Genomic DNA, 6,801 nt, shown 5'->3' on the forward strand with positions numbered 1-6,801 from the left:
GGAATTCTCCGTACAGCCGCCTGTTACTTAGATATACATTGTTGTCTCGCCAAACACTGCTTTTATTTCCCCTAAAGTATCTTTAAGAGAGTGGCTGCCATGCTCTTCCTTTGGAGAACACCTGTGTTTAGAAGAAAATGTGTGTGTGTGTGTGTGTGTGTGTGTGTAGTTAGCAAACTTTTCCTGGCCCCCTTGAAGGAAACAGTAATTATGAATTATGGACCATTTGCAAAAAAGTACTACAAAATTAGCTTCTGGGCCTGCTTCCAGAGTTGGAGTGAATTTGTGACAAACTGGATATTGATCAATGATTTATAAAGTCTGCTGACATGTTCAGAGCAACCTATGAATGAGGATTTGTTAGGTCAAATAAATTAAACTGTAATGAAATGGATTGTTTATGAAAAATTAACATGCATGAGGTCTGGTGATTGGAAGTTGAAAGCCGAAATCTCTCCCACACTGATACTCTTACTTGCAATCGTGAAGGATATGCTTAAACTCGCCAAGACACACATCAAAGCTTGAAGCTGCAAAGGCCACTAACTGTGGCTAGCCCAGACGGGGGGCAAGACACAGAGAAGCCGGGCTGCCCATCGTCCTGGTCCTGTGGTCACCGCGGCACAAGTCTCTGTGCCGAAGGGGAAGGTCAGCTCTCACTGGAGAGAGACAAATTAAGAGCATTCCAAGCAGCGAGTCCGGCTTTGTGTGGCCCAACATTCCTGCTTAACGCTTTATAAAAATGAGGACAAGAACGGTCTGACATCTACAGGACGGCACTTCACAGTTAAACCCTGCATTTCCACGTGCAGCGTGACTGCATCACGGCCCACTTACCATGCACAGTGAAATGGTTATGGTGCGAAATGGACTCGAATTACTTAGAATGGACGTCTTCACCTTGCTGTTCAAAATTAACTTTCTGTAACCAAATGGTTGTGTTCTTAGAACAAAATTTTTTAAAGATTATTGATTTGAAAGGCAGAGTTACAGAGAGGGAGAGACACAGAGAGAGAGAAGATTCTTCCATCTGTTCACTCCCCACATGGCCACAAAAACCAGGGCTGGGCCAGACCAGAGCCAGGAGCTTCATCTGGGTCTCCCACACGGGTACCGGGGCCCAAGCACTTGGGCAGTCCTCTGCTGCTTTCCCAGGTGCATTATCAGGTAGCAGGATTAGAAGTAAAGCAGTCAGGACTTGAACTGGTGCCCACATGGGATGCGGGCATTGCAGGAGGTGGCTTAACCTGCTGCACCGGGGCTCTGGCCCCTTCATATTGGGGAAAACATAATTCCACATCTTTAATCTTTTTTTTTTTGATAGGCAGAGTTAGACAGAGAGAAAGGTCTTCCTTTTTCTGTTGGTTCAACCCTCAAATGGCCGCCATGGCCGGCGCGCTGTGCCGATCTGAAGCCAGGAGCCAGGTGCTTCCTTCTGGTCTCCCATGCAGGTGCAGGGCCCAAGGACCTGGGCCATCCTCCACTGCACTCCCGGGCCACAGCAGAGAGCTGGACTGGAAGAGGAGCAACCGGGATAGAATCTGGCGCCCTGACCGGGACTAGAACCCGGGGTGCCAGCGCTGCAGGCGGAGGATTAGCCTAGTGAGCCATGGCACCAGTCTAATCTTTGCTTTAACAAAGCCGTTGATTTTAGAATTCTATGTGAAGTACTAAAAGTAGAAATTATTTGGAAATCATTCTCAGTATTATCATTCACGTCTTCTAGGTTAATATGTGGTTGAGGAATTACAGTTTTATTTATTTTTTTACTAGAAGTTCAAGTGTGCAAAGCCAAATATAAAGCGAGATCGTCCTTTTCCAGACACTTAGTGGCATACTTAGGTTTATGAATTTCGCTCTGTATCTGCCCTGGGAGCCCAGCGTTCTTTCTTGGTCTGGAAGTGTTTGCTGGGTTTGTTTTATGAAAAGCAGTGGAGCCATCGTTTTCAATGAAAAGCAACAGGGACAAAACTCATCTCGATAATTAAATCCCAGCAGAATCCCAGCTGCACAGACGTCTCCGATTCCAGAAAGCCGTGCTCTGACCTGCATCAAGCTGTCAACTGTCTCCATTTCTCTGCAGTCAGCCTGAGGGGTTTTGCCTTGCGGCTCCCTGTGTGCCCGTACAGGACCACAGTCTGGGCATCTGCCAATCTCCACCACGCTGGAAACTTCCCTTCTGCTGACTTACGGAAACCGACAGGGACTAGCACAGCACCTGGATTAAGCCGCCACTTGCAATGTCGGCTCTCCTGTGAGCACGGGTTTGAGTGCCGGGTGATTCACCACTAATCCAGCTCCCTGCTCATGTTTCTGGGAAGGCAACAGAAAATGGTCCAGGTGCTTAGGCCCCTGCCACCAACGTGGGAGACCTGGACGGCGTTCCTGGTCCCTTGCCTTGGCGCTGCAGCCATCTGGGGAGTGCAGCAGAGGTCAGAGGTCCTCATTGAAAACCTGACTTCCAGTTCTGATGTCACCACCAACTCACTGTGTCACTCAGCCCCTTGGAGCCGCTGCTTCTACCTCTCAAGCCGAGGTAATGATTCTTGTCTTACCTGCTGTGTAGACTGATGATCATTTGCCGCTGGGCCCCTGGGAATAGGAGGCATTCAGCACCAAGTGGTCCTGAGAGGGTGCTTCCCTAGGATATCATCGGTGTGCAAATGCTGCAGTCCGCAAAGCTCTACATCCCGTGACTGCCGGGAGGAGAGGGGAGGAAGGAGAGGAAGACACATGCTTTTCTTTCCCTGCCTGGCCCGGAAGTCACAGTGGTGTTCTTCCACACCCTATTGGCCACATGGAATCACATGGCTACACATAGCAGCAAGAGACGCAGGAAAGTGCAGTTTATTCTGCACAGTGACCTGCACCTGGGGCTTTCATATGGAAAAGGAGAGAACGAGGTTGTGCGTATGGGGCAGCAGGTAGCAGTCTCATCACCCCCGTACCCCAGAGCATGGGGAATCCCACAGTAAGTCTGAGCTGGACGGTATCAATGACAGTATGACCAGACAATACCCACCACACGGAGATATCAATGCCAAGTATCATCACGATTAACATTCCTTAGAGTGATGACGATAATTGTGGTTCACATCAGTCACAGTAACAATCTTATGAAAAATCACATTTCTCAAACTACACATTAAGATTTCTGACATTTCTGTATCCCACACAGTGGGTTTCGTGGCTTAAGAAGTTATTTGATACATACTGAGAAAGCTAACTTCTGGTGTATCTCTTTCAAACATAGCTGAGCGTTAGCAGAGATTAAAGATAGTTTTCCAGATCATAGCCAGGGAAGTGTGAGTTAATAGGATCCAAATTTAAAAGGCAACTTCTAGCTGCCCTGTTATTTTCACACATTATCAACGGGGCCCCCATTGTTCCTTTCAAGCAGTGACAGGATTCAGGGAATCGGCTGAACGCTGGTGAGCCTCATGATTGGGGATGCTTTTTTAGGCTACAAAATTGGAAGAAGGCACAAAGCTAAGCATGGAAGATGAGGCACAGAGGGACAATTGAAGCAGATGTGTGCTTTCCGAACTTATATTTAGACGCATACTCTTCTGTCAACTGCCTCATCTTTTAAAAGGACAAAAAATAAACAAAACCCTTGTCCTGCCAATATTTCTATGCTGCTGTACAACAGAGTCCTTTTCCAGCTGACTGGAATTGAAGCATTTGTTTGCCAAGTCAAAGGTCATTTCTATAAATTTAGGAAATATTGACATTTTAGATCATTTTGAAATAACTGCATGATCTAATTGTAGAAATAACTGTTTAGGATTTCCTTTTCTGACAGTTATGTGACTATTCAAATTTTTACAAAAATACATGGCAACTTTACCTGATCTAATTCACGGAAAACTGGTTCATTCATCGCTTTGCCCAGGATGCCAGGACATGCAGGTAGAACCACGCTGCACCCAGCACATCACCCTGAACACAGACAACTGTGCCCAGACTGCTGGCTCCATGCCACTACTGCTCGGTGAATAAGTAGTGCAGGAACTGGACCAATGGCTCTCCCAAAGAGGACACCAAACAAGCACTGGCGAAACCCATCCTGTGCGTAGCTTTTGTCTTGAATGCAACACAACAGTAGCACTCTCTTAAGATGGATGGATTGCTTGATTTGAAAGGCAGAGATACAGAGAGAAAGAGAGAGATCTTCCATCCACTTCTTCACTCCCCAGAGGGCCGCAATGGCCAGGGCTGGGCCAGGCTAAGGCCAGGAGCTTCTTTTGAATCCCTCATGTGGGTGCAGGGGCCCAAGCACTTGGGCCATCCTCTGCTGCTTTCCCAGGTACATTAGCAGGGAGCTGGATTGAAGCGTAACAGTCGGACTTGGACCAGCACCCCTATGAGATGCCGATGTTACAAGCTATGGCTTAACCAACGTGCCACAGTTCAGGCCCCAAAAGTAACACTTTTACACATTATAGTACCTGAAGAACATTAATTGTAATTGTTCCCACCACAAACCCACTGCTACCATCTGAATGTCCTCTCATGCAGCTGGGGACGTGGCGGCCAACAACAGGCAAAGCCTCAGCTGTCGTGCAGTTGGGTCTCCTGGCCGAGGGGGAGGCCAGCTATGACACAGTGAATGAGGATGTATAATAAGGTGGCTTTAGAGAATGATAATGCTCACACACATTGTGTAGGAGCTTCCTAACCTCCCGTAACGATTGCCCTGTGCCTTCCCAGCCTTGTGGGGCACCCGTGAAGGCGGCACGTGCTCTGGAGGGCACGGCCGTCTACCTGAGTCAAGGCTGATTTCAGAACGTGGCTGCAGATTTCTCAAGTGAGGCACCTTGGGCTGGGAAGACTTTGCCTGGTGCTTTACTAATTTATTTCTGTGGTGGGGAACGGAGCCAACGGAATAATGAGACCCGGGGATGTATCTGAGGGGCGGCTGCAGCGATTCTCATCCCGACAATTTATGCAGTTGATGACGCTGATCAAACAGAAAACGCAGGCAAGACGAGTAAGAGGTGCGGGATGGCACGGATTTGGGCTATTCGGCAGCAGCCCGAACTTCTGGAGAAGAAACCAAGTGTGTGGTTAGAAAAATGCATTTTGAGCTGAGAACTCGACCGTGTCACTTCGTTACAGCCGTTGGCTACATCAGTCATCTACAGGCACCTCCAGCCTGGGTTTTATCTTGGTTTTATCTAGGTTTTCCCTGAGGGGAAGGGCTGTCAGCCACTCCTAACACTGCACCAGCAGAGGTCTGGGCTTGTGTCAAACAGGGCGCTCAGCTGTTGTGGAGGGAGAGAGGGGAAAACTTTCAGTCGCTGACGGTGCGGGTGGAAGTAGAAGTAAACAGCAGAGAAAAATGCCGACTCCCTCTGCTCCACTTCCCCAAGGAAGGCCACCCAGTACGGGGTCGGGTGGGGTGCATGGCCCAGCAGGGGTCCCAAACCCAGGCTCCTGGGGCTGGAGGGGGCAGGCAGGGCTGGGATGGAGGTGACATGTAGTGTCACTGTCACGGGCAGAGTGGGGAAGGCATCTTCAGTGTTTCCCTGGGCCACATGGCAGAAGGTCCCTGGAGACGACTTTGGCCCAAGGCCTAGGGAGAGCGTCCTGGGAATGGCCCGGGGATGAAACCACGGGAGAGCATGGACTTAGAGTGGACTGAGCTGCCCGGCCCACGGGGAGGCTGGGCCCAGGCCTGGTGTGGGGAGGACAGCCGCCTCCCAGGGAGAGGCTTCGTGGTGGTCACGGGTCGGGTCTTAACGAAACACAACCCAAGCGGCAGCGCGGTCGCCCCTGGCATCGAGTCTCAGCCGGAGGCTGTGGTGCTCCTGACGGACAATGGGCAACCCCTGGGGACAGCTCTGGGTGTCGGAACTCAGCAGAGGGCACAGGGGGCCTGCAGCGTGCAGTCAGGGCGCCCTCCAGCAGGGCAGCCTCCTGTGAGAAGGGAGCACCTGTCCCACTCGCGAGCAGGCCGTGAGCATGACGGCGTCGCTGCTCACTCACGGACCCCACTGTAAGGACAGGACCTCCTCAACCCTGCTGCACAGGCCTTAAAGTGACAACTGGGCATCTCCTGGTGGGCAGAAACGAGAGGTTACTGTCCCAAGGCCACGTGGTCACTCAGTGCTGGGGCCGGATGGGAAGACAGGGCCAGGGCAGTCCTGCAGGTGTGGGTTGGGATGCTGGGTGTGGGCACCCAAAGGTCAGAGGTGGTGCCCTTGGGGGGCTGTGTTTCTTTTCCGTTGGTTCACCCCGCAGTGGCTGCCGCGGTCGGTGCACTGCATTGATCTGAAGCCAGGAGCCAGGTGCTTCTCCTGGTCTCCCATGGGGTGCAGGGCCCAAGCACTTGGGCCATCCTCCACTGCACTCCCGGGCCACAGCAGAGAGCTGGACTGGAAGAGGGGCAACCGGGACAGAATCCGGCACCCTGACCGGGACTAGAACCCAGGGTTTCCACACTGCAGGCGGAGGATTAGCCTAGTGAGCCGCGGCGCTGGCCGGGGGGCTGTGTTTATGCTGCGGCCAGTGTTGACCTCAGTAACCGGGTGGCTGGGGCAGCTGAGTGGTTCAAGGGATGGAGTGAGATGCAGCAGGTGCTCCTGCCTTGACCTCCAGACACGTGGGGGAGGGGCTGCCCATGCCGCCTCCTGCTGGGGGCGGGCAGAGCAGCTCCTCCTGTTCTCTTGCCAAGACTCCCAGAGATGCCAGCTCAGGCCCCCGAGTCTCCTCCAGCAGAGAAGGCCTGAGAAAGCTGCCGGACGACGGAGCCCCTGGGCTCTGTCCTCACTCAGTGCTTTGTGAACTTTTACATCA

This window comes from Oryctolagus cuniculus, chromosome 21 (assembly GCF_964237555.1).
Source record: "Oryctolagus cuniculus chromosome 21, mOryCun1.1, whole genome shotgun sequence".
NCBI classification, from domain to species: Eukaryota; Metazoa; Chordata; class Mammalia; order Lagomorpha; family Leporidae; genus Oryctolagus; species Oryctolagus cuniculus.